Source organism: Macrotis lagotis, chromosome 3, assembly GCF_037893015.1.
Source record: "Macrotis lagotis isolate mMagLag1 chromosome 3, bilby.v1.9.chrom.fasta, whole genome shotgun sequence".
NCBI classification, from domain to species: Eukaryota; Metazoa; Chordata; class Mammalia; order Peramelemorphia; family Peramelidae; genus Macrotis; species Macrotis lagotis.
The window spans coordinates 86,835,587-86,862,384 of NC_133660.1; the positions used below are offsets into that span (position 1 = coordinate 86,835,587).

Below are 26,798 nucleotides of genomic sequence, written 5' to 3' on the forward strand. Positions count from 1 at the left end.
CTTTCCTCCTTTCATCTCTCTGTTCACAATAGTTCCTTTATTTGGAATATATTCTCTATCCCTTTTCAACTAGAGTTCCTAGTTGAAGTCCATCCAGAATCCTATATCTATTGAGGTGGAATTTGAGTTGAACTCTAAAGGATAGTATTCTTTATTTGCAGAAACCCTTTTCTAATTTGTTTCTTAATTTCATATAGATGGACAAACTTCTGTCAGAAGTTTGATGGCCTTCATGAAAGACATGAACTGGGCAAGAAAGAAAAAAAAAGATTTCTAAAGATTGAAAAAGATAAATTAAAGGTAAGGATGGTATAGTGTTAAGAATAGGTTGAAAATGAGAGAATCTCACTTCGAAGTCCCTTTCTCCTTATTAATTGTGTGATTTGGGGAAATCACCTGAACTCTGATGGTTTCATTCTATCTGTAAAATACCAGGGTAGGAGTAGATGATTCCTTTCAACTCTAAATCATTGATCAGATGAGATGTAGCAAAAGTAAGGAAAGAAAAGAATATTGTTTGGTGGTCTTGGTTATCAAGGTTAGTAGAGTGTTTGAAATAATCAAATACCCCCATGTATGTTAATATTAAGCATATATCTAGAAAACCCTGAATAACTCTCTACTTAACCTCCTATATGCCATTGAACAACCATTTAAATATACTGATAACCAATGTTGGCTTGGTAACGCCCTAGGAAATCCAGTATTTTGATATCATGATCATTTCAATTTTAATGTTTTAATTCACCTGAATCAAAACAACAAATAATCAAAACTTTTGCTTTCCCCACAAGTGCAGTACTATTTTATGTGTGTGTGTGTTTGTGTATATATCAGGCTTAAGGTTCTTATAGAGTAGCTAGAAATTGTTTATTCTGGTAGCATGTTATAGGTGCCTTCCTGATAAATTTCTACATTAACAAAAGTTGATTGTCATATAGGCCTGAACTATAAGTATTATACTAACACCAGTTCTTGATATTAGCTATCATATTAACTACTACCTCCCATTTGTTGGACAACTACTTTCACCATGATATGTGTTTTTTAAGTAACATTTCTATGTATAGATTAGGTCACATCTTTCTGAGAGCACTTGAGTGACTTATTAACATCATATATTAGCAAAGTTTTGAGGCCATGAGTTTGTTTTCAAAACCTGGAAAATTATAATGGAAGAATGCTAAAACCATAGCAGAGCATCCTCGACTTTGCCAAATATTTGTCCAGTAAATTGGGCTTTGAAGGAAAAGCTGCATTTTCTCTCTTGCTCTGTGTTAACCCATTTTTCTCCTGTTTCTTTCCATTTCTCTGTTCTTTTTCCATTGTTATCCCTTCTCACAGGCAATTTCCCCCTTCCCAAATGGATCTTAGACTTGAAGTTCAAAGTAAAAACTGGGGGTTGGGGGAGAGAATATTTGGGTATAGGTGTGGAAATAGAAGGACAAATTTGTCAAAATGGAATTCTAATAGTTTCTCTTATTTTTAAAAGAGTAAATATTTTCAATAAAAATCAATTTCCTCTATCCATTTTTTTATTTCTGTGCTCACCAACAATAAATTAACAACATTTCTTCCTGTGTTGGATGGAATGCATCATTTTATAAATGAAAAAGTCACATAAATGTAACACCAAAGTCACCTAGAGCTCCCATAGTTGAATTAAATCTTAAATGATTGCCTGTAAGATAAAACCCTTTTCCCAATATGTTGGAAATAAAATTATCTGGGAATTTTCCCATTCATCTTCTACAAATCCCTCCATGAAAACATTGAGGTCTTTGGAGAATTCCAGTGGTATGATTTCAGGGAAGCACTGCCCCTTTCTGGGCTTCTGTTAGCCCAAACCATCTAAAAGATCCATGCAGCTGTAAATATCTACAATAAAATGAACTCAATTGTGGTAGCTAGCTCAATATAGATGCCTAAAAATCTCTGTTTCCTTCTTTTAGCTGCTTCTTAAAAAATTATTTATTATATTTTTGTTATTGTGATTTATAGGCTCCTTCAAATTTATTTTGGAAATTGACATTTTAAAATCCTAAATGAATCAGTAAAAGAAATGAACAAAATGTTCAGAAGTGACTGCTTTCAGTCATATTTCATATTTTCAGTTTTTAAAACATATATTTTTATGGAGATGGTATAACTTACATAAAATTCTTTAGTAAGAATAGTACAATATGGGGCAGCTAGGCAGTGCAATGGATAGAGCACCGGCCCTGGAGTCAGGAGGTCCTGAGTTCAAATCCGAGCTCAGACACTTAATAATTACCTAGCTGTGTGATCCTGGGCAAATCTCTTAACTCCATTGCCTTGAAAAAACAAACAAACAAAAAAAATGATAAAAGAACAAAAAAAACCCCAAAAGAATAGTACAATACTTTACAACCCCCAAAATATACTAATGGAAAAGGTATCCTTTTATTTTCCCTCTAAAATTACATATACATTTTTTTCTCCAGGCAATTCTTTTATATGCAGTAGAACAACAGAAAATGCTGCTGCTGCTTTCTTTTTTCTCTTGAAGAATTGGAGACTTATTTATATATACTTTACTTATGGCAGTGTAATACAATGCAAAGGATGCTGGAATTGGAGTCAAAGGTACAGACATTAAATTCTCACTCAGCCTATATGATTTAACTTCATTGGGCTGTTAGTTTCTTATCTATAAAAATTAAAGGAGTTAGAGTAGATAACTAAAGAAGTAAGTTCATTTCAACTGACATTGCTTATCCAGATTTTTTTTCAACACTGATCTTCAAAGATGGGGGGAAAACATACCTCATGATTCATTTATTTCCTTCCTTCCTTCCCTCCATTATTTCTTTATTTCTTCTTTCGTTCCTTCTCTCTCTCTCTCTCTCTCTCTCTCTCTCTCTCTCTCTCTCTCTCTCTCTCTCTCCATCTCTCTCTCCCTCCCTCCATCTCTCTCTCTCTCCCTCCCCACCATCCACTTTTTTTCATAGATAACACCAGTAATCTTCCTGAGTTGTTGTCTTCAGCAGCAGATACAACTTTGAAAACATGGGTTTTCTGATGCGTAAACTGATCATATCCTTAGTTATCCTTAGCTTAGTCTGTGCTTTTTCCAAAATAGTGAGTCTATTTTTGTAAAGAGTTATTTTCTTTCCCAATTAACTCTGTTTTTCACATTCAAACACACACACACAACACACACACACAGACGCACACACAGACATACATACAGACACACAGACACACAGACACACAGACACACACACACACACACACACACACACACACACACACACACACACACACACACACACACACACACACACTTCTATGGCAGGGTAATGCAAACAAATCCCTACTGTAAGTCTAAGTAGGAAGCTGAAATATCAAACTTGCCCCTTTTTTTGCTTTGTACAATATATCAATGTCAACAATAAAAGTTGTGAAATAAGAATTTGGATGGTAATTTTACTGTGATGAATGACATCAACAAATAATATTTGGTGATCACATCAGGCCTACAACATTTACAGAAGTCAGGGAGAGTTGGTTAGTCAGTAAAAATAAATTAGATAGTCCTTAGAAAAATAAAGACTAGGAATAGGTGGACAATACCCATATAGGCATATCTTACACAGTTATTAGAAAAGTGCTTTATTTTTTTGGGGGGAAAGGGAAGTATTTTATTGAAACCCATAAGGAACTTATGACAACACATCTAAAGAATTATACAATAGCCATAGCAATGCATTTTGCATGTACACTATCCCCCAGATACCCATGGAGGGTATCAGTTTTTTATACTTAAACCTTATTATTCACATATTCCCATTCTCATGGAAAATCTGCTTTTGCAAAATTCCTACTGAGGAGGAAGCAAAAAAACCCAACACAAATTATTCTAAGAAGCATTTGCAAAATGATGCTATATTAAAGCATAAAAATAAACAAAAAAAGAAAAATGTTTGAATAAAAAAATAAAAATAGTTGAATTAAAAAAATGATTGGGTGACTTGAATTCTGATCCCCACAGAAATAATGGCTATATTCACAAGCTAAAAATACTTTTTTTGTAATCATAGTTATTTTTTCCCCATCATGCATAGCGAGTCACACACCCAAGTAACTGGCAGAGAAAGTACCATATTTGTCAGTTGGTAGGGTTCCTCTGAGTTTGTATTATGAATGAATATATAGTTTGCTAATGGTTTCTCCTTAATATATGGACATAATCTGTACCTAAGCCCTATATGACAGATATTCAATTTAAGAGTTTGTGTCCCCAGGTCTGAATTTAAACCTTATTGAAGCATTTTCAAGTGGAAAATTCTGCTCTGAGAGATTCTGTGTGAGTTTGACACAGCTGGACCTTCAGAACACAGTCTTTAGTTAGTTGGTTTTAATGGGTCTATTTGAGCTCATTGGCCAATGCAATTACAGCTTGCAGATGTGCTCAGAAGCCTGTGAAGAATCCAGTTTGGTAAACTAAGTTGGTAATATAGACTAGCTGGGGAGGTTTTCAAGGAACAACCATTTTCAACAGTGAAAATAGATAGTGCTGAAAGAAACCATGGAGGAGGGAAAAGCCCCAATTACTGATGTTCATGAATAATAGCCATCCTAGTGGTTATACTACAGGAAAGCCTGTGGTGATGGGAAGATAAAATGCCCAGAGGGAAAGAAGGCCTTTCAGTTACTGTTAAGAATAGCAATTGTAGGGAGGAATAATTTTAAATGACCATCCTAATTTGATAAACTATAATTTTAATAATTTTCCTATTCCAAATCTATAAAAATTAAAAAAAAAACTGAGTCATTGTGTGACATAATAAATACAGACCGAGATAAAATTTGATTTCCCAAGTGCATGGAATTTTATTTTAGATTTAAGAGAGATAATTTAACTGTGGTATCAAAATTCTCTATGCTCATGCCTCACCTATACCCATGCTCATGGGGAACATAAAATAATATTTTGATAGATGTAATAATCCATACTAATATAGGAGGTCTGGCATACAAGTAATTTTGTTAAGAGGAAGAAGCATAGAGAACCTCAATATTACTGCTATGCAACTGCTGAATTTTTAATATTGCACTCATACTCCTAGAACAAAAAGTAATTAAGGTAAAATTATATTAAATAAAATATAATAAAAGCAGGTTTCTCCATTTATATGATAAAGAGAATAGGTTTCAAAAGACAGATTTTATTTCACATTAGGGCTCTGCTCTATATTTTTTAAGAAACAATTCTCTTTTCTCTGTGTGACAATTTCAGGATTAAAATTTGCTATAATTCACTTTGAAAGACCCAGAAAACAAGACAATCATTGCTTTTCAGAAGTAACAATATCAACTTAATCCTCTAATGAATCCATCAGTCATAAGAATACAGTGCTCATCCACAGAAGGTAAATTGAGTCTGCTTTTTCCACAATAATGCATTTCTTTCCAGGTTTCTTTTTATCCATTATAAGATCAAATTTTTTATATATATCATTATCATCATCATTATTATCTATGCTATGAAACTTTGTTGTTCTAAATTCTTTGATTTTACACACAAAAAATCTTGTTTTTATAGCATGCTAGAGTCATATATTTCCAGGATTTTAGAATGTGATCTTGTAACATCTACTTTAATCCCTTCACTTTGCAAATGAGAAAACTGAAGCTCAGAGAAAAATAAGCAATTTGTCTAAGGTCACCATACTTTGGTACAGAATTGAGGGGAAAAGGAAATAGAATTAATTAGTCCCTTAGAATACATCTCCCCTATCCCCTCCCCTGTTCTTTAGTTTATCTCCCCTAGAGAAGGAAGAAAAGAAGGAAGAAAGAAAAAAACAGTGAAAAAGATATTTGAGTAAGAAAGAAGGAAGGGAGGAAGGAAGAAAGGAAGGGAGGAAGAAGCATTTATTGGGTCAAGCACAGTGCTAAGGACTTCATAGGTAATGCCTCATTTGATCCCCTTATTTTACTTGGGGAGAAATACTGAAGCAAAGAGAGACTAAATGACTTGCCCACAGTCACACAGATAGTAAAAATTTGAGACAAAGAAAATACTATTCCCACAAATGAAAAGAGATTTAAATTATTGGAGGCACGCTGAATCAATATTAAAAAAATAACAATACTATATAAAGTAATTAATTATTCAGTTCCATTCCAATCAAAATTCCAAAGATTTACATCACAGTGCTTGAAAAAGTAATTTAAAATTCATTTAGGAATAAAATGTCAATAATATTGAATATCAATTTGAAAAATGCCAAGGAAGCGAAACTTTCAGTACCAGATCTCAAATCTAGCTGCAAATCTATAATCATCAACACAATTTTGTACTAAATAGAAAATAGAGTGGTTGATCAGTAGAACAGATTTTGAACATAAAATACAGAAGAAAATAAACACAAGTTCTGTATGTTTCTCTGATAAGCACCTAATTTCTCAAATATATAGAGAGAAATGAACCAAATTGCTAAGAATAAGAGCTATTCCCCAATTGATAAATGACCAAAGGATATGAATAAACAGTTTTTGGAGGAAGAAATTAAACTATCAATAATCATATAAAATTCTCTGAATCACTGATAAATACAAATTATAACAATTTTAAGAAATCACTTCACACTCCCAGATTGGTTAATATGAGAGAAAAAGAAAATGAAAAGTCTGGAAGGGAAATGATAGGATCACTGTTATTAGATGAACTAGTACAATTTGCATACTAATCGCAAGTGAAAGATTTTGTAAGTCTGATCATCACAATGATTTACTCAGTTCCAAAGGATTCATTAAAAAAAATTCCATCTACTTCCAAATAGAGAACTAATAAACATAGAGAGAAGATTGAATCATATTTTCCCTTCTTTTTCAGTTTTTAAACAACCTGGCTTATGCTGAAATTTATTTTACATAACTTCATATTTGTAATAGGTTTTGTATTTCTTGCTTTCCCAATGGGGTTTGTATTTCTTGCCATCTCCCCTTGATGGGAGACAATCTAGGATTGGAAATAAAATCTGATAGAAAATATTTATGAAGCAAAATTTTATTTCAGATCTTCTGGACTCCAAACCCTAAATGTTATGCCTCACTTTCTGAATTACAAATTTATGTATTTTTGTAGATTCTCTTCTTAGAGACCAGATTAGTCAGTCAGATGGTCAATAAACATTTTTAAATGCCACATGCTAGGTGATGGGCTAAGGATGGGGAATACAAAAAAAAAAAAAGATTGCGCTTAGATAAAGCTAAGTAGCTTCAGTTATTAGGATAACAACCATGAAGTTGGAAGCCAGATATGCTTTTCTGTGACTCAGGTACATAACAAATGTAGGAATGTGAGCAGTTTTAATACAGAACAAAGGATCTGTAAACGATCATGTAGTGATCATTGGCTTTTTGTGATCAAGGGAATGGCCTACACTATGGGATCACTGCAATTAGATAGTTCTGAACTAAAGGTTCTGTGCAATTTTCAAAGGAAGTTAGACAATTTTTCCAAAACTCTTCTAATAAGTGAAAATTATCATTAGAACTCAAGGAAAATAAGATACTTACTTTGAAGCATTGTACTTACCTTTAAAATTAATGGAATTTGTAAATAAAACATTAGGTACTATAGATTAGCCATAAAGCCTCTGAAAATTTGGAAATGTCAATCAATCTTGCTGTAGTAAGCAAGAATAAAGTCTTATTGTTTGATGTCTAAAGTTTGCTTCTTTTTTTTAAGGTTTTTGCAAGGCAAATGGAGTTAAGTGGCTTGCCCAAGGCCACACAGCTAGGTAATTATTAAATGTCTGAGACCAGATTTGAACTCGGGTACTCCTGACTGCGGGGCCAGTACTCTATCCACTGTACCACCTAGCCGCCCTTGTTTATACTTTATTAAGAGTTAAAATGGCAGAGAGAAAGAAAGATATTGGGTATAGAAAAAAATGAGTTAATACGATGGAATACATTGATTTCAAAGATACTGATTAAAAAAAAACAGAACCAGTTTCCATAGTAAGAAACTAATATTTAGTCTTCTCTCCATAACTTGTCCTTCCTTAAAATATTTTCTCGAAGTTATATAGTTATGGCTTCATGGGAAATACTATGTACATATTTCCAATTGTTAAAATATCAGTCTGACTTTATTATTAGTATTTGTTTTTAAAATGAGAGTTTTGTTTTAATTAGGATCAGATACAAAACAAAACTTATTACTTCCACTGAACTTGATTGAATTGAGAAAATTAAACAAATAGCCATTAGTACATGATTTAAGAAGATTGGGTCAAGTAAACAGAACAAGTGATGAACAATTTGAGGAACACTGATTAATGAGGTCTCAGAAAAATCTTGTATGCTCTGTGTGCTCTAACTACATTTTAAGTAATAATCATGATTGTTTCCTTTAATTCAAAGATGGGCAAATAAGTCTGAATGAAAAATATGCTCAAAAGGAAGACAATATTGACAGATAAAGAAACAGGAGAAAAAGGAAACTGAATAATAATATTTCTTTGCTTCCCTGTTTCTTTGATTTAGCCCATGACTAAATGTTGAATCAGTGTGTACAACCACCTAGGCTTAGAGCTAGGAGAGACCTTAGAGGTTATTTATAATTCAACCTCTGATTTTACAGATGAGCAAACTGAGGACCTGTAATGTGATTTGCTCAAAGGAAGTCACTAGTAAAGCTAGGATTTCAAGTTCTGTCCCTCCAAGCTCAACATTGTCTTCACTGAATCAGTTCAAAGACATAAGAGAGTATTCTGAACTATGGCACATATATGGAATAGAATTTCCTGAAATTTATGAATACAAACACATGAGCCTTTATCTCCAGCTGGAATGAAGACATTGCTAATTTTTGTTGACTGTTTGTTGCTTGTCACATAATATCCATATGAATACATATGTGTATAAGTGGAAGTAATTTTACAATATATATTTACTCGCATAGGAAAAAATAAGACAGAGTGAATGAAATAATAGGGAAAGATGAAGAAAGAGAAAGATACAATCTAGAGCATTGTCAACACTCATGAGTGTGGCATGAACAAGATCAAAATGTAATCATAAAATATTTAGCAAAGTTAAAAATACAATAAAACATAATGTTAATTTATGATTTTCTAAGTCAATATAGAGTCAGTTCATTGGAATCCTTATGGACATTTTAGGGGTTTCTGAAAATAAGGGATTTGGAACAATTCTTCACCATCTCATTATCTATTTCTATTCTGCCTTCTTCCATTATTATATATTTCCTTCATATCTTCTCCATATATGGAATGAGACTATTTGTTTTCCCAATTTCTCCACTATTCTTTCTTTAATGCACTACTCTGAAACTATCTTTTCTCTGAAGTATCCCTTGAAGCACTTCAGTTGAAAGTGAATACTTTTTTCTCAGTTATCTAAAGACATATTATATTTGACTCTCCTTGGAACTTATCATGTTTGTGTGTGTGTGTGTGTGTGTGTGTGTGTGTGTGTGTGTGTGTGTGTTAATGCAGATGGTAAATCTTCAACTCTGATTTCATCTTTTTATCTCTAACACATTAGCTAGTACATTAATAAATTTGTTTAACTGATATTGAACAGGAATTTAAATTATAAATATATTGAACAGAAATATAAATTATAAATCTTGAGTGATGAGCAAAATGTCAGATGGGAACCTGATAAACAATTTTGGAAGCTTTGAGAAAATGTCATTCTGACATATACTTTATTTAAACATATCTCTTCATATTCTCAATGAGATTATAGATTAAGAACTGGAAAGGGCAGAAGATACCCTCTAATCCAAGCTCTACATTTTACAGATGAGGAAACTAAGGCCTAGGGAAGTTGAATGATTTGCCCAGATGGGATCAGGGGTGGGATTTAAATTCAGGTTCTTTGACTCCACAGCTAGTGCACTATATATATATATATATATAATGCTCATTCCTATCTCCACACATTTGCTGATGCCTTTCAATTTTTTGTCGGTGAATCATTTTGGTCAATCTTCCTCTTATAAATCTCTTCCAAAGTTCAGTTCATCAACAAAATGCTTCCCTATCCAATTGTAACTCGCCCCAGTCTCTATCATTTCTGAATTCCTTCTACCTCTACATAAGAGTATTTCTACACTGATGGGCATAATTTTAAAGTGAATTATACTGTATATAGTATACTATTATATTCTATTTTTTTCATTGTTTCATACGCTTGTGGAATGTCTGTCCTTCCCAATATTTTAAATATTTTAAAACCTTTTCAGCAAGGAATCATTCCATCATTTCTCTTGTAATTGGCCAAAGTGCTAAGCTAGACACATGATCAATATCAAATAAATACTTGCTGATGGACTGAGAAAGTACTTTTTAAGGACTTCATGATATTGTTGTCCTTTATTCTTGAAGAGCACCATTATATCTGGGAAGTGATTTCATGATAAGCACATAGATTGAATTTGAGGGAGGGATGACTTTCCTAAGTCAAGGTTGGTGACTAGCACTTTTTCTTCTGGAGCCATCTGGGTCCAGTAGCCAGTTTATGTAGCAGGATGAATGGATATGACCCTGGATGTGAGACAAATGTAGTTAAGTGACTTGTTCAAGATCACACAACTAGTAAGTGCCAAGTGTCTGAGGTTGATTTGAACTCAACACTTCCTGACTCCAAGACTGGTGCTCTATCCATTGTGATACCTAGCCATCCTTCATACAATTTGCCTCAGGTCTGGTGCCATCTCCACTCTTCTTGGCCCATATCTGACTACTGGACTCAGATGGCCCTGGAGAGAAAATGCTAAGTCACTAATCTTGACAACTGGACACAGAAAAGAACAAAAGACAAGCAACAAACAGTCAACAAAAATCAGCAAGGTCTTCATTCCAGCTGGAGATAAAAGCTTATCCTGGCTTTGTGCAGAGCTATAACCATCTCAGATGAACAGTACTTTGTCTTGTGACTGTAGCTGTGATTTCCACTTCCAGAATCTAGAATTCCAGTATTTTAGCAACTAAGAAACATGGAAGTGCTTTGAGTCCTGTTTCTTTCATCTGGCAGCCCCTTTTTACTCTACACATGTCTCTCTTTCCCTGCTTGTATAAAACCTTCAAGTTACATGTCTGACTTGCCACCATCTGGGGATGATTTTGGATGGGTCACTAAATGACTGTCATTTCCTTCATCGATGAAACAGAAAGTACTCTTCTTTACAAAGAGGCTGTGATGAAAGGTTGAGAAAGAAATGGGGAAAAATGCATGTGACCAGTACTTTCCAAGAAAAAAAAAAGACAGATTCCATTGTATGGAGATGTCTTTGAATATGATCTCTATAAATATTATCTTGTATAAATGTATAGTAGAAACAAACAGAAAAATGATTATCAATTAAGAAAAGTATTCATCTTTTCCCTATTTTTAAAACTGTATTTTTCTCCTTCCCTCCCCTTTATTTTAATTTCAACATCTATATCTCTTTATCCACTATTATCTATAAAAATTCTGAACTCAGCACCATGAAGATTAGTTTTTATTTTGGTAGCTAGATTGCACAGTGGATGATTAATGGTCAGGAAGACCTGAATTAATATGATCTCAGGTTACTAGTTGTGTAACCCTGAACAAGTCACTTATTTGGCTCAGTTTCCTCATCTATAAAATGAGGATAATAATAGCACCAACACATTCTACTCCTTCATGATTCAGGAATCCTCTGATCCCACAGGGCTAGGGTCTCTCCTTTCTCATATATTTCTTGTCTGAGAATCATTTTGGTTGTTCTGAGGGTCAAATGAAATAGTATTTGTAAGACCCTTAGCCTAATGCTTGGCACAAAGAAAGTGCTTTACAAACATCATCATCATCTTCATCCTCATCCTCATCAAAATCCACTTTAACAAGATTTGCAATGTGAAACCTTTTGTGTTGGGGGGGGTGGGGTGCATTAGGACTAGGGGAGGGGATAAATCAACTCAAGGTAATATAAGAAATTATTCAAAGAGAAAGAGAAATTTTGAACTGTTGAAAAGAAATTTTATTCCTTTCCTTCACATTTTTCCTTTACTGTGTAAGATTACCCCTTTATACAAAAGAAAAGAAGTTTCTCTCATTTTACTGATATACTAATGCATTTCAAGGAAAGAGTTCCAACAACATAGGCATTGAATGTTGTTAAAATGAGAAAAAGAAAAGTAAGTTTAGATGACTGGGTTACCCCTAATATATATATATATATATATATATATATACATATATATATATATATATATATATATCTAATATATACAAGAAAAGAACAGATTGTTTGACAGTCATTAAATTTTAGAGCTGCCCTTAAGGGATCAGATAATCAGATACTGGAGAAAAAAAGAAAAGTTGACAAAAAGATACTGAAAGCAGTCTTAGGAAGTCATACTCCAGTGATTGGTTTAAATTTTTTGGAGATATTAGGTTGAAACTAGGGACTTAGATCAGAAATTTAAGCGTTTTGAAAGAATATGACAAAATTCTACAGCAGTTTCTTATGCCAAAGCTTTGAAGGTAGATGAAACAAATGAAAAGTTGGTTTATTGAACTAAAAAAAAAAAGGAAATGACTTAAAAACAGGAAATCAATAATAATGGCAAGGGGCACTTTTTGACTTGGAAATGATTATGCCTGGGAAAAAAATAACCCTCTCATTTTTATCATGTAAGAAAGCAATTGGTCTGACAAAAGCAAAAGGCATTTATGGGTTCTGTTAATCAAATTGGGAGGAAAGAATCCAGTCATTCTGTCATGTCTGGCCCTATGCTCAGCACTGGAGATAAAAAAAGAAGGGCAAAAACAGAGACTTTGTCTTTTAGAAGATCATATTTCGTACATTCAAATCAAATAAATAAGCACATTAATTGAGCAGAAATCTCTTAGTGTGGTTTGAAGTATAATAGATTGAATTATTAGCATAGGGTATTATGCTAATGACAAAGATGAAGGTCCCTGTCCTCAAGGAGCCTATATTTTATTGAGTTGTTTGGTTGTTAATTTACAATAGCAATTCATAAACAGACATTATGTTATTGCCTACCTAATACCTTATGCGGGGAAGAATTGTGTGGTGGGAAAGATCCCTGGATTTGAAGTCACAATGACCTATGTTGAACTCTTGTCTTTAACACTGATTTGTGACCCTGGGCATGAGATTTCACAGCTTTCCTCATTTGTGGAATGAAGATAATAGCAATGGTGCTACCTACATCTTGGTTTATTATAAGGATCAAATGAGATGCTATGGATAATATGCATACAGAGAAAGCATTAAAGTATAAAAGTACTAACTTTTTTCCAACTTTGAAGTTTAAAAACTTAAAACTAAACTATGATTTTGAAGACCTTCTATATTCTACTTAACCACTATCAAGGCAGGGAAGGAACAAATGAATTCCCTTTCTTGTTGGTTCTACTCTTCCTAGTTCATTTTTGATACTCATTTAGGCACAGTCCTGATTTTTGTGAACCTCCCAAATCTGATCGTTCTTTAGGATGAACAGCCTTTTTTTCTTCAATGATTTCCTTTGTTTGACTCCATTACTTTTCATAGTTAAAGAGTTTTCTGGTAATTGAGAAGAGAACCAGTTAGGACAATTGGTCAGACCTCAAATCATCTGATTTTGGTATATAAAGAGCTAATGCTACTATCCTTATTCTAAGATAAATTTTGTGCTAAAGTAACCTTTTCAAGAATTAATACTTCCAGTGTCATTTTATCACATGGGTAATTCTACACACACAGACTATGACTCTCCCTCCTTTAATAGTTCCATGTGTCTCAGTGTCACCTTTGCATACTTTTAAAGTAAATGTATACTTTAATGCATTCAATGCATACTTTGAAGAAAAGAATCATGAAAATCTCTCTTATGAATACTCATTCAATTTATTAAAATCTACTATTTACCAGGCATCATTTAGATATTTTGGGAGGTAAGAGTAAAAATATTATAGGCAGCCTTAGTGAAGAAAGGCTATAAAAGCTTTTGGCATCTTTTTAAAATTATTTATTTTCATTCATATGCATATGTATATTTTTAAGTTACAAAATTTCCTTCCACCCTTCCTTCCTTCCACCTCCCTTCAGCAGCAAACAATCAGGTTAGCATTGTACGTGAATATTTTTATAAACATGTTTACAGACTAGTAATTTTTGCTATGAATGATTAGGATGAAGGGAAAGAGATACATAAGAGATAATTTTTATAAAGTTTTCCTCAGATTCAGAAAGGTTGGGTTTTTTTTTTGCATGTGTGTTTTCTTTTGTTTTGTTTTTCTTCCTCTGGCTGGGGATAATGTAGAACATAACCAGTCAAATGCAGTTGTCCTAGCTCTCTGAACTGCTGAGAGGAGCTGCTTCCATCAAGGTTGTTCATCTCAGTGTTGTTGATGTGTATGCTGTTCTGTTGGTTCTTCTCCCTTTACTCAGCATCAGATCCTGTAGTTCATTCCTTGCTTCTCTAGAGTCTGATTATTTAGGGTTTCTTATAGAATAGCATTCTATTTTATTCATGCATCATAACTATTTAGCCATTCCCAAACTTCTGGTATATCTAGGAGCTATAGGAATACTATCTGTTCATCTTCTGGCTTTCTTGCTCAGTTCCCTCAATTCCACTAAGTTCCAAATAAAATGCCTTCTTCAATAGGAAGTCTTTCATAGGCTCTCCCAAGCCTAAATTTTTAATTTAATATTTTAATAACAGTAATATAAATATATTATAAATAATTTAAAATTACTTCCTATTTATCCTGTATATAACTTGTTTATACCTTCTTATTTGCTTTAATATATAACTCCTTCAAATTTTAAGCTGTTGAAGGCAGCTTTTTTCCTTTATTTTCTTTTTGTATTTCCAGTGCTTATTACATTGTCTCAGAGATAGTACTTAAATGCATATTGACTGACTAAAATGCAGGGTATCAGAAGCAGGTAGGCACATTTTGTATTTGTTCTAGGACAGCCTATTCCTTGAGATGACATAAGGGGTCATCCATGGTTCTCCATTGATATATGTTTTGCCTCATACTACTTTTCATTGTCTTCGAAATCTAAAGGAGAAGACTACTAGCAAACAAGTAGTTACAAACAATCTATATATTGGATAAATAGGAAATGATGTTTTTTGGAAATTAATTGAAACGAGGGATGGCAATAGGTGGAGATAGAGAGCTTTCCTATAGGTCCTGGAGATGGTCAGATGCTTTTAAGGCATTTCTGTACTCATTTTTCCCTTAATGCCAAATTGTTGCCCCATAGCTGTATATAGTGTTAGAAGATTTATATTCTAAAACTGAGAAAGTGACACTTATTTATTTATTTTTTATTTAAGGCAACAGGGTTAAATGACTTGCCCAAGGTCACACAGCTAGGTAATTATTAAGTGTCTGGGGTTTGGATAGGCACTGGGACACCTAGCTGCTCCAATTTTATTTATTTATTTCTATTTAAGGACACTTATTTCAAATGTCTGACTTGGAGACTGCTCTCTTTAACAATATATTAGAACAATGTAAGTGCTGTGCCAAGCCTAACCCTGTTAGCTCAGTTTCCTCATCTTTAAAATGAGCCAGAGAAGGAGATGGTCTTGTTGCCAAGTATACTTACTAAGAAAAATTCCAAATGGGCTCACAAAGAATCAGATGCGATATATATGACTCAACAACAGCAATTAGCTTAGTGATGGGGATAAAAACAAATCTGATCAAATGTTGATCATTAGGTCTGGTAAAGAGTAGACCAAAAGGGTCTGGAAGAAGCGGGGTTAAATGGAGCTTTGCAGTATAGTTTATTAAAAAACAAGTCAGACTGAATAGTTATATATTGTATTTTGAACTCCACTCCAGGGATTCATAACCATCAGAAGACACCAAAGAGTTATAGCTTGGATTTATAGTACAAACATTCTTGCCATACATCATAAAACTAATTGTAAAGAGCAGTACAATAAATAGACTGAAGCTCATTGCTTTCACTTCAAGGGGAACTTAATAGACAGAAAGAGCATCTTTAGTTTGTAAAATTTGCTTAATGTGTACAATGTAGTAAACCCAAGGGAGAAAGAAAGGCAGTGGTTAGAAAAAAATATAGGGTCTTTTTTTGGCAAGCAAAGCAGATTCAGAGAACTCAGTGCTTTCCACCTGCCTCTTCACATGAAAGAAAGGGCTAGCACAGAAGACAAGGGTGACCGGAAGATTAAAAGCAACCAAGGAGGTTAATTTTTAATGAAAGAGCAGGAAAATGTGCAGGGCCATCATGTGAAAAGCACTGGAGAACTTTCAGATCTCACTAATGATGGAGAAGCATTTGGCTGACTGCTTTCTCTCTGCCAAGTTTTCCCTTTCTTTCTGACTTATTAAAAGCCAGGTGCTTTACTACCTTGCTTTTAGTAAGACTAAGGCTATCACAATAGGTATGCTAATGGTCTTTGGAAAACTTCCTTGCAGTTTTCAAGAGGACCACAATGGAAACATTCACCCATAGGGTCAAGATACTTCTGGGTCAGTACAATTCTAAGACACCATTTGCACTGATTAGTACACAGAGAGAGAATGAATTTACTCTCATTAGTAATTTGGGAAGCACATTATTTTCTGTGGTTATACATATTATAAATGCCTCCCCTCTGCCCCACCCCACATTTTGGATCCTGAGTTGTTTTCCCTTCTTTTGTTTAACCAAAACTCCATTCATCAAACCTGTCCCAGAGGCAGTTAATGATCTTTCAGAGTTCTAATGGTAGCAGAAAGTCAAGGACAACACTAATTGATCCACATCACCCACCTTATTAGGTTTACAATGCTGACAGAGCTTCTCTCATCTTGCTTGGAATTGCCTCCCATCTGGCCATTAAAGACCTGCTGCTTTAACAATTAAAGGGATTTAGTACACTTATTCCCCACTGTATTCATTCCAAATTTTGTTTCTGAGTTTCTTTTCCCTAGAAAACTGTGTGATACAGAAATTCTTGAGGGTGGGGGGAGATAAACTTTGACTTGAGAGTCTACTCCAAAATACTCATGCATGAACCCCTTTAAATTAACTTAAGGAGTGCCACCTGTAGCATATCTCCTGATTCTAAGTTAAGGGACACAACTCAAATTTTTTTTCATTATATACGTATATGTCTATATTTATAAATATGCATATGTATAAATGAAATAAATTTAATATATGTGTATAAAATATAAATGTTTATATATGATATAATATTTTGCATAACATTTTGTCATACTTTAATACTAACCTTAAAAGTCTTATGTTGATAAATACTGCCTTTAGAGACAGTTAGATGGCACAGTGGATAAGGTGTTGGAAGGGAAGTCAGAAAGACTTGAGTTTGTAGCTATCCTCAGACACTCTCTGGGCTTGAAACAGTCCATCTGTCTGCCTTCCTCTTTAAAATAGAGATAAACAGGACAGCTAGTTGGAGCAATGGATAGAGGACTAGCTTTGGAGTCATGAGAACCTAATTCAAATCTGACCCTAGATACTTACCAGCTGTGTGACCTTGGACAAGTCATTTAACCCCGATTGTCTCCATCCAGGGCCATCTCCAGTTACCTTGATCCATATCTGGTCGCTGGAATGAGATGACTCTGGAGGTGAAAGTGAGACTGGTGACTTAGCACAACTCCCCCTCACTCAAATCCAATTCATTTCCTTGTCATGACATCACCTCCTTGATGTCATGATCTTCTTCAAGAACAAGGGACAAACATCATCAATAATATCTACCTCTTAGGATAGTTATGAGGATTCAAACAGAAATTTGCAAAAGTCCTTTATAATTCTAAAACACTAAGTATCATTATTAAAGTATTGTTATTATTAAGAATTATAGTATTATTATTAAGAATTATACTATCATTAATAACTCACTCTGAGAAGGAGCTATGGCCTCATAGAGCAGACCTAGATTTCAGGTAGTCCTGGGGTTCTGACCCATTAACTGTGTGACTGAGCAAGCCACTTAAGGCTTCTTGTTTTTAAGGTAACTCTCAAGGACTGTTGGTCACAGAGTAGGTCCTAACCTACATTATGGAGGAGTTTCCTATACATGAATGTCCCCTGCTCATGAAAATGTAGCATTATCATTGCTAGCACTAATACTAGGGTTTGCAAAATTTACAATATCGTCTTGTTTTATACTTACAATAACTCTAAAGGGGAAAATGTTTTTTATTATTCCCCATTTTACAGGTGATGAAACTGAGACAAAGAAGATTAAGTCATTTGTCCAGGCTCACTGGAATAGTAATTCAGGTTTTTCTGACTTCAAACCTAGCACTTTATTGATACCAAGCTGTTAACAAAGTGATTTTTATAATAATCCTCTCAGGCAACTAACTGTACAGTAGATACAGCACCAACTCTGGAATCAGAAGGGCCTGAGTTCAAATTCAACCCAGATACTTAGTAGCTCTGTGAACCTGGACAAGTTACTTAATCCTGATTTCTTTCAGAGTTATTTTAAAAAAAGAAGAGAAAGTGGATGAAAAATGCCTCACTTCCCATATGCTAGGAGTAAAACTAATTTACAGAATTAGATTACAAATAAGCATTTGGTATTAAAGCAAAAAAAATTATCATGAATATATCCACTTTAAATATGAGTTAACTGAGTATCAGAGAAATGAAGATTTATCTCCACAGATAAGTATTAAATTTCATAACTGAATTATAATTCAATAATGCTTATACTCCACTGATGACTGGTTTTTCTCTATAGAACTTTATTGAAATTAAGCTCCAAGCCTCTTCCAATGGATAGACTGGTCTTGGAAAATTATTTTTCAAACAATGTAGTATAGAATAGAAAAGTTAAAAAAAAGGTTATTTCCATTTGATGAACATTTGTTTCTGGTTATGGAGTCAGGAAGACTTGGGGTTCAAATCTAGCCTTAGACACTTACTAGCTATGTGACCCTGGGTAAATCATTTAACTTCTCTGTGCTTCAGTTTCTTCATCTACAAGATGGGGATAATAATAACAACACCTTCCAGGTTTGTTGTTAGAATCAAATGACATTTTATTAATCAAGTGGTTAGCATGGTGCCTGGCACATAGAAGGCTCTATATAAATACTTATTCCCTTCCCTTTTCTGTTCTCTTTTTCAACTTCAAGGAAAATGATAAAGGAAATCGCTAATCTCAAATTATAAAGATCAGAGGATATCGATTTCTATTTGAACTATAATTTCAGGGGCAAAGTCTTGACTTTTGTCTTGCCTCTAGATTCTGATGATTCTTGAGGGGGATCTCTGCCTCACTTAAATCCAATTCATGTAGAATCCATCACACTCATGATGTCATTGGTCCTCTTTGTAAATGAAAGACGAATAATAATCCTTGCAATAGCATGCCTGCCAAATTCATTCAGCTTTTGATTGAAGACATCCTGGAAGGTGAACCAATTGCCTCACTGGAATTCTGTGATAGATTTCATTTTGTGGAAGAATTTTCTTATCTTAATTCTCAATTGATCTTGCTACAACTTTCACTCATTGTTCCTTGCTCTGTACTAGGAGGTCACGAAGAACTAATATAATTTTAATCTTTCTTCCCTGTTGAAACTCTTTGTATGCTTGAAAACAACTATACCTATCTACCTGTAGTTTCAATATTCCTTCCTCATGAATTTTTCAAGACCTTTTGTCAAATTGATCATCCAGTTTCTTAGAGAGACTCAAACTTTCCAGGATTATCGCCTTCCAAGGTCTTGCAAGTCCACTAAAATACTCAGATCTTTTTTAGATAAACTGCTATCTTCCTAGTCGTCCTGTAGATTCTTAAAGCTGTAAGGGACATTAAAGACCAACTATTCAAACCAATTCACTTTTTTTTACATGTGGGAATTGACAATGGGACTTGTCCAAGTTCATTTAGCTAGGTAAAGGTAGAGTCAAAATCCATTTCTACTATGCTAAGTCTTAGTACACCATATTACCCTTCAAACATTTTGCCAAAATATCACTATCTTTACTGTTTCGCTCTCTACCACCTGTATCTCAGTGGCCTAGAAAAAGAAGGGGAAGGGAAGCCTATGGGAAAAGGAAAAGATGACTTTCTCCTCCCCTTGCCATGTTTGTTATTAATTAATAAAACAAATTCTTGTTGGTTTTGATGAAGGCCAATATATTTATTTTGCCCTTAAAAACCAACTTTAAGTATACTTCTCTCTCTCTTTCATTAATTTTTATTTAAGGCAATGGGGTTAAATGACTTGCCCAAAGTCACACACAGAGGCAATATTAAGTATCTGAGATCACATTTGAACTCAGGTCCTCCTAACTTTAGGGCTGGTGCTCTATCCACTGTATCACCCAGCTGCCCCTACACTTCTCATTAAAACAAATACCTGAGAAAGAGAACTTTATTTTCCTGGTTCTAAATTGTATTCTCAACAGAGATCATATTACAGGGCATGTACCTCAAATAAGTCACAGATAAACAAGAGGTCAAAAATATTAAAAATAGTTGTAATAGTAATTAATCATTAATTAGTTATTACTAATACTATTTAATTTAATTTTCTATTAAATTTATTTCCTCTATTATTTCTCCCCTTCTCCCCCAAAAAGGAATGGCAGTATAATGCTATAATGGGCTGCAAGTCCAAAGATCCAAAGATCTAAGTCTGAATCTCTGTTGCAAGCAAAAATATATTCTGAGTTTCTTTTCTCATCTGTCAAATAAATCTCCCAAAATTTCTACCACTGCAAATTGAAAAGCAGCCACATGTTCTCTTTATGACTGATTCTTATCTTTTTTTTAGTTTATTTAGTATTTTATTTTCCCCAGATATATGTAAAAACAACATTTCACATTAATTTTTAAAGGTTTGAGTTCTAAATTCTGTCTTCTCTCCCCATCCCTGCACCCCAATTCCATTGAGAAAACAAACAATTCAATTTAAGCTACACATAGAGAGCTCTCCCAAAGTGTCAGAGACCTTTTTGATTCCTAATATTTCATGTATACCAATACAGCATGTGGATTCTTTATATATTATTGTTCATTCTCAGTATATGACCTATTCAATTCCATTAAAAGGAAGGCATATTACAGATGGTCTCTTTATTCTTCTCAAATTAAAGTCAGAATTGGTAATATGATCTAAGTATTCCATTGAAAAGAGCTATGAATCTTTCTATTGCTCCTGCAAGGTCACTTTCAATTTAAATTTTTCTAAAAATATCTTCAGTGGTTTGACCATATAATATTAGCAGAAGAATATCATTACTAAAGAGATGTGCCTTTCATATTAAGGATAACTTGGGATCCTTAGGAACATTCTGAAATAGCTCCAAAGGACTCATGATGAAAGATGCTATTCACCTCCAGCAAGAACCAGAGAGCTGATGGACTTAAGAGTCAGATCAAAGCATATTTTCTTTTCTTTGGTGGGATATGGCTAATATAGGAATTTGTTTTGTTGACTGTAATAGTTGTAATGGATTTTGTTTTTCTTTTCTTGTCAATGCATGTGCAAGAAGAGAGGAGGAAGGAAGGGAATTCAGAACTGAAAAATAAAATTATATAGAATATCAAAAATGACAGAAAACAAAAAAATGAAAAGAAAGGTACTAAGCAACTTTCTAAATTTGATTCAATATAATTACCTTCTCCTATTCAATATTGAGCGTTCCTTATTATGCTTGTTCATTGTCTTCTTTATTTTACCCGTCTAAAATAAGGTGATAGACTAAATAAAACTTTCCCTGGCCATTGTATATCATAATAAGACTGATATGCATTTATAATCTCTTTGATTTTTTCCAGTGTGGATGGATATTTTAATGACATGAATTTCAACAAGGAGTTATTGTAGAGTTCAGAATTAATACAATTTTTTTTAATTCATTACTATTTTTAGGTCCTCTCTAGTGATGAGAAATTCCTTTTCTTTTTGCACTGAAGTATACAATTCTCCATTGTAATAGAGAGCTCTTTAGATAAGCATGTATCTCCTTTTAATGCAGAACTTCAGTAAATCATCAAATAATGTTATCTCTAGTTATAGAATCTTCTCTAATTTTTAAAAATGCATGAGAGTCATTTCAATGAAAGCCTTAAAAGGCATCTTTGGTTCTGTATGTTACATGTCTTTAAGCAACTACTAAAACATACATAGCATTAGTTTTTATTCCTTATACTTCTCAATGGTTTGGTAGCTAAAGATATTATCTTCCATAGAACATATGGATATAACATTCCACAATTTGCTCCAAATGGATATGTGACCTGAATATGAAAAACCACATTATTAAAAAAACTCAAAAGATGAATTGCAAACTATAAATAGACATTTGCAAACATGTTCCAAGTCATTATTATCAAAACAAATCAATTGAGGTTTTACCTTACACCCTGAAAATAGGGAAAGTTTTGAAAATTTGAAAATTAGAAAATTGGCAGAGAAACTATGAGAAAACAGGATGGTTAATAAAAAGTTGATTAAACTGTAAAGTGAGCCATTTTTCAAAATTGTTTGAGAAAAGATGATTAAAATAACCATATCATTTGATCCAGAGATCATACTATTAGACATATGCCTCATGATGTGTGTCCTTTGATCTTGAAGAAGAGATCGTGACATCAGGGACGTGATGCCACGACAAACCCATGAATGGATATGAATGAGGGAAGACTATGCTTTGTCACCAACCTCACTTTGTCCTCTGGAGTCATGTGGGTCCAGTGACCAGATGTGAATCAGGACCACTGGAGATGGCCCTGGATATAAGGCAATCAGGCTTAAATTCAAATCTCTCCTCAGACACTTATTAGCTGTGGAACCTTAGGTAAATCAGTTAATACTAATTATTTTGCATCCTGGATCACCTTCAGTCATCCTAATTAATATGTAACCACTGGATCCAAAAGACTCCACAAGAGAAATTGAAACTGGTGACTTGGCAGAGCATCCTCCCCTCACTCAAACTCAATTCATGTGCATATAATGGCATCATCTCCCGAAGTCATGGCCTAAATGCACCTCAGATAGATCACATATTAAAATATTTGTTGTAGTAATTTTTTGTGATGGTAAAGAACTGGAAAAAAGTGAGTACCTATGAAGTGAGGAATAAGTAAAAACAAAAACTATGATATATGTCCATAAAATTGAATGTTACTGAGATGTAAGAAGCTACGAATATAAGGAATTGAAAGAAAAATAAAAGATTGTTGAGAACACATTTAACACAAAATAATCAGAATCAAAGAATAGTATTAAATGAATACAACAATTTAAAGGAAAAGGTAACTAAAAAGAAATTCAACTTTGATTCAATAGAAGCAATAGAGCCTCATGGTGGGAGTCTATTGAGAGAAAATATTCAATTGTCAGATGCCTGTATATTACATATTTTTTTTTGCTTATTCTCATAAGGAATGATTCAATCGAGACAGAGAAAGGTAGGAAATAGTTATTATATAGATAAAAATCACCAAAATGTTTAAAAAAATTTACTAAATTTTTCAGGAGGAACAGGACCATATCTTCTCCCTTTTAAAAATTTCCTTTCCTAATTCTTTAGTATTTATAGTATTATAAATTACTATATTTGTATTCCTTAGGATTAATAGTGTTGCATATAGTTTAACTCCTAGGGAAGGTAAGCATTCTGAGAGCAAGAATTGCTTCATTTTACCTAGAACAAAGTGGGTGTTTAATAAATATTTTTGGATTAATTCTTGTCACCCTAGTGCCAAAAGAGAACAATTGTGATTTTTTCTTTGTATTAGCATTTCAATGATCCTTAAGGTATTTCCATAATATTAAACCAATCCTGCATTCCTGGTATGAATCTGTTCTGGTCATAGTGTATCTTCATGATATGTTACTATAGTTTCTTTTTTTAATATTAAAGTTGGTTTTGCCTTAATATTCATTAGAACTCTCTCTCTCTCTCTCTCTCTCTCTCTCTCTCTCTCTCTCTCTCTCTCTCTCTCTCCCCCTCCCTCTCTCTCTCTCTGGGTTTTTTTTTCTTTCAGCTCATCAGTTCTGAAAAAAACTTAAAAATTCTGACTGATGAAATGATCAATTATGATTCTAGAGGTCTCATGAAGAAAAATGATAGCCACTTCATGACAGAGAGATGATGCACTACTATGCAGAATGAGAAATGAATTTTTGTATATGATTAACATTTCCATTTCATTTCATTCAATAAACCTTCAATGTGCCAGACACTTTGTAAACACTGAAGTCACTGTGCAAAGACTGGGAATTTGATTTGCTTGACTAGGCTTATATAACCTAATGGTTCCTCCCTTCCATTTTTCTTTGCTTCCCTGCTTCCTTCCTTGCTTCCTTATTTTCTCTCCCTCCAGTGGAAAAATTGGGAAGAAGGAAATGCTGTATAATCAAAAACTTCAAGTGAATTTTGATAAATAAATATTTTTTTTTAAAAAAGAGGGACTATTCATTAATTTGCATTCCCTTGTATCTCTTCTGTGGTCTATCTGCTTTCTCAAGCTAACCATTCATTCAGTTATCAATATGATTATTGTTAGTCATAGCAATTGCTAACTGGCATTTGAGTAGTGCTTTGTGGTTCACAAAACAAGAACTTTGCAGCGACTTTGTGAACTAAACCATGCAAGTATTACTGCCCTCCCTCTGCTTTATGGGCATTTAGGTAGCATAATGAATAGAGTGTTGGATTTGGAATTGGGAAGATCCTGCCTCTGATCCTTACTTAGCTGCTTGACCCTGAGCAAGTCTCTTCACCTCTTTCAGTCTGAATTATTTATAAAATCAGATAATAGCATATACCTCACACAGGTAAATGCTATATTATTAATGTCATTATTGTTTTTGAAAGTTGGGGACTCTGAGAACCCTGATCATAGGCAGTATCAGAACTAACCAGCCTTCTCTTTATACTGACAACTACAAAATAAGTGGAGAAACTTTAGGAGGTAGTAGGTTTGGGATTTTTGTTTTGTTTTGTTTTTTTGTCCCTCAACATTAAAACTCTGCTCAGTTTCAACAGGAACTCCACAGATGACTGTGAATGCCTCGCTTAGATACAAAGGTTACCTAAGGTGGCTTTAAAATTTCTGATCCTGATACTCCTCCTGAAGGACCTGAGCTGTTTGAGGGCTGGGCTGAGCGGGGAGCTCCACCGAACCTTCAGAAGAGAGTTCCTTGAAGAAAAGATACGGTTGTTACTGCTGTGAGCTCTCACACTGGGAACCCTTCTGAGAGAGGAAAGCCAATATCTTCCTTAAAAACTGCCAGTGAAGATTGATGCTCAAGGACTCCAGTAGGAATGCTATTTCAACTTTCAAAGAACTGAACAACAGCAGTTACTCATTCACATGAGACTGGAGCTTTAACAACCTCACAAATCTCACTATGCCTGCAGTTGAACAAAAGATTCCAAGTCAATGAATCAGAATCTAAAAGAGGAAGAAAAGGTTAACCAGAGGGATGGTTTAAAAATTGGATCTATTTGGTGAAAACTTTTCTTCTTTTTAAGGATTAAAGTAAATTAAATTATGGTATTGTGGATCTTAGTTTCATGGTTTCACAGCATATCTTCTTATATTTTTAAAATGAGAATGTAACAAAACCAATAGACCACATTGTTTTCTCATAGTCATTTCTATATATATTGATGAAAATTATATCGTTTCATTAAAAATTCTTTTTTTTACACTTTTTTTGCAAGGCAATAGGGTTAAGTGCCTTGCCCAAGGCCACAACAGCTACATAATTATTAAATGTCTGAAGCCAGATTTGAACTCAGGTACTCCTGAATTCAGGGCAGGTGCTCTATCCACTGAGTGGCCTAGCTGCCTCTAAAAAATTCTTAAATGAAGTCACACCTACTGTTACTTTTATGGGAAAAACTACCATGGTCTTCAGTTTTAATAATCATGAATTTCATTTGAAAGAAAAGGTAAATTTTCTCATACTTTTGTAGGTTCGTCATAGACTCTACCCCACACCCAAATGCTTTGTGTAAGTTGTGTGCAGGTCTAGTTAATACATACACATTGCTCAATCTATATCTATATATGTATCTATCTACCTAGCTAGCTAGCTTGTTGTTGTTCTTGGTCCTTCATTCTCGAAAAAGACTGTAACATCAGGAAGGTGATGCCATGATGAGCAGGTGAAGTGGATTTGAGTGGGGGGTGCTGTGCTAAGCCACCAGTGTTATTTTTTCCTTCTGAGTCGTCTGGATCCAGTGGCCAGATATGAATCAGGATGACTGGAGATGACCCTGGATGAGAGGCAATCAGTGTTAAGTGACTTGCCCAGGTCACACAGATAGTAAATGGCAAGTAACTGAGGCCAGATCCTGACTCCAAGACCAGTGCTCTATCCACTATACCACTAGGTCATTAGCTACATGGTTGGTGTAAATGTAGTTTATCAGAGGCATTAATTGATATTTCTACAATTTTGCTTTTCTCTTTCCAACAAGATTGTAATTCCTTCCATGAAGCGAGAAAGTGTCCAAAGATATATTAAGGATTTGGTTCCCTGTTTTTCCTTATCCATGCTATTTCCAAAGCCTTGTCTCATCTTCCATGTATCCATACATCCATGCATCCTTCCTTCCTTTGTTCCTTGGTTTCTTTCTTCTTTCCTTGCTCCCATCTTCCCTACAGCACCCCCTTTCCTTCCTTGCTCATCATCTTACTTCCTCTCTCATTCGTTCTCCATCACTTCATAATTCCAGGAAGAATATTTGAAATTGCAGATTTCTCTGAAGCAACAAAAAATACCTCTTCTGCATTTTTAAAACCTTTTCTTCGACC

The 26,798-nt window shown here is 34.1% G+C and overlaps 1 protein-coding gene and 1 long non-coding RNA gene across 2 annotated transcripts in view; one reads left to right on the forward strand and one right to left on the reverse strand.

The window, feature by feature from the left end:
- Nucleotides 1-25,480, forward strand: LOC141516152 (uncharacterized). The gene is made up of 4 exons (XR_012476619.1): nt 1-300; nt 2,466-2,607; nt 5,264-5,396; nt 25,010-25,480. It is a non-coding gene; the product is annotated as an uncharacterized LOC141516152 (long non-coding RNA).
- Nucleotides 1-26,798, reverse strand: part of GALNTL6 (polypeptide N-acetylgalactosaminyltransferase like 6) — a 1,756,803-nt gene that overhangs the window by 480,979 nt on the left and 1,249,026 nt on the right. The window lies entirely within an intron of this gene.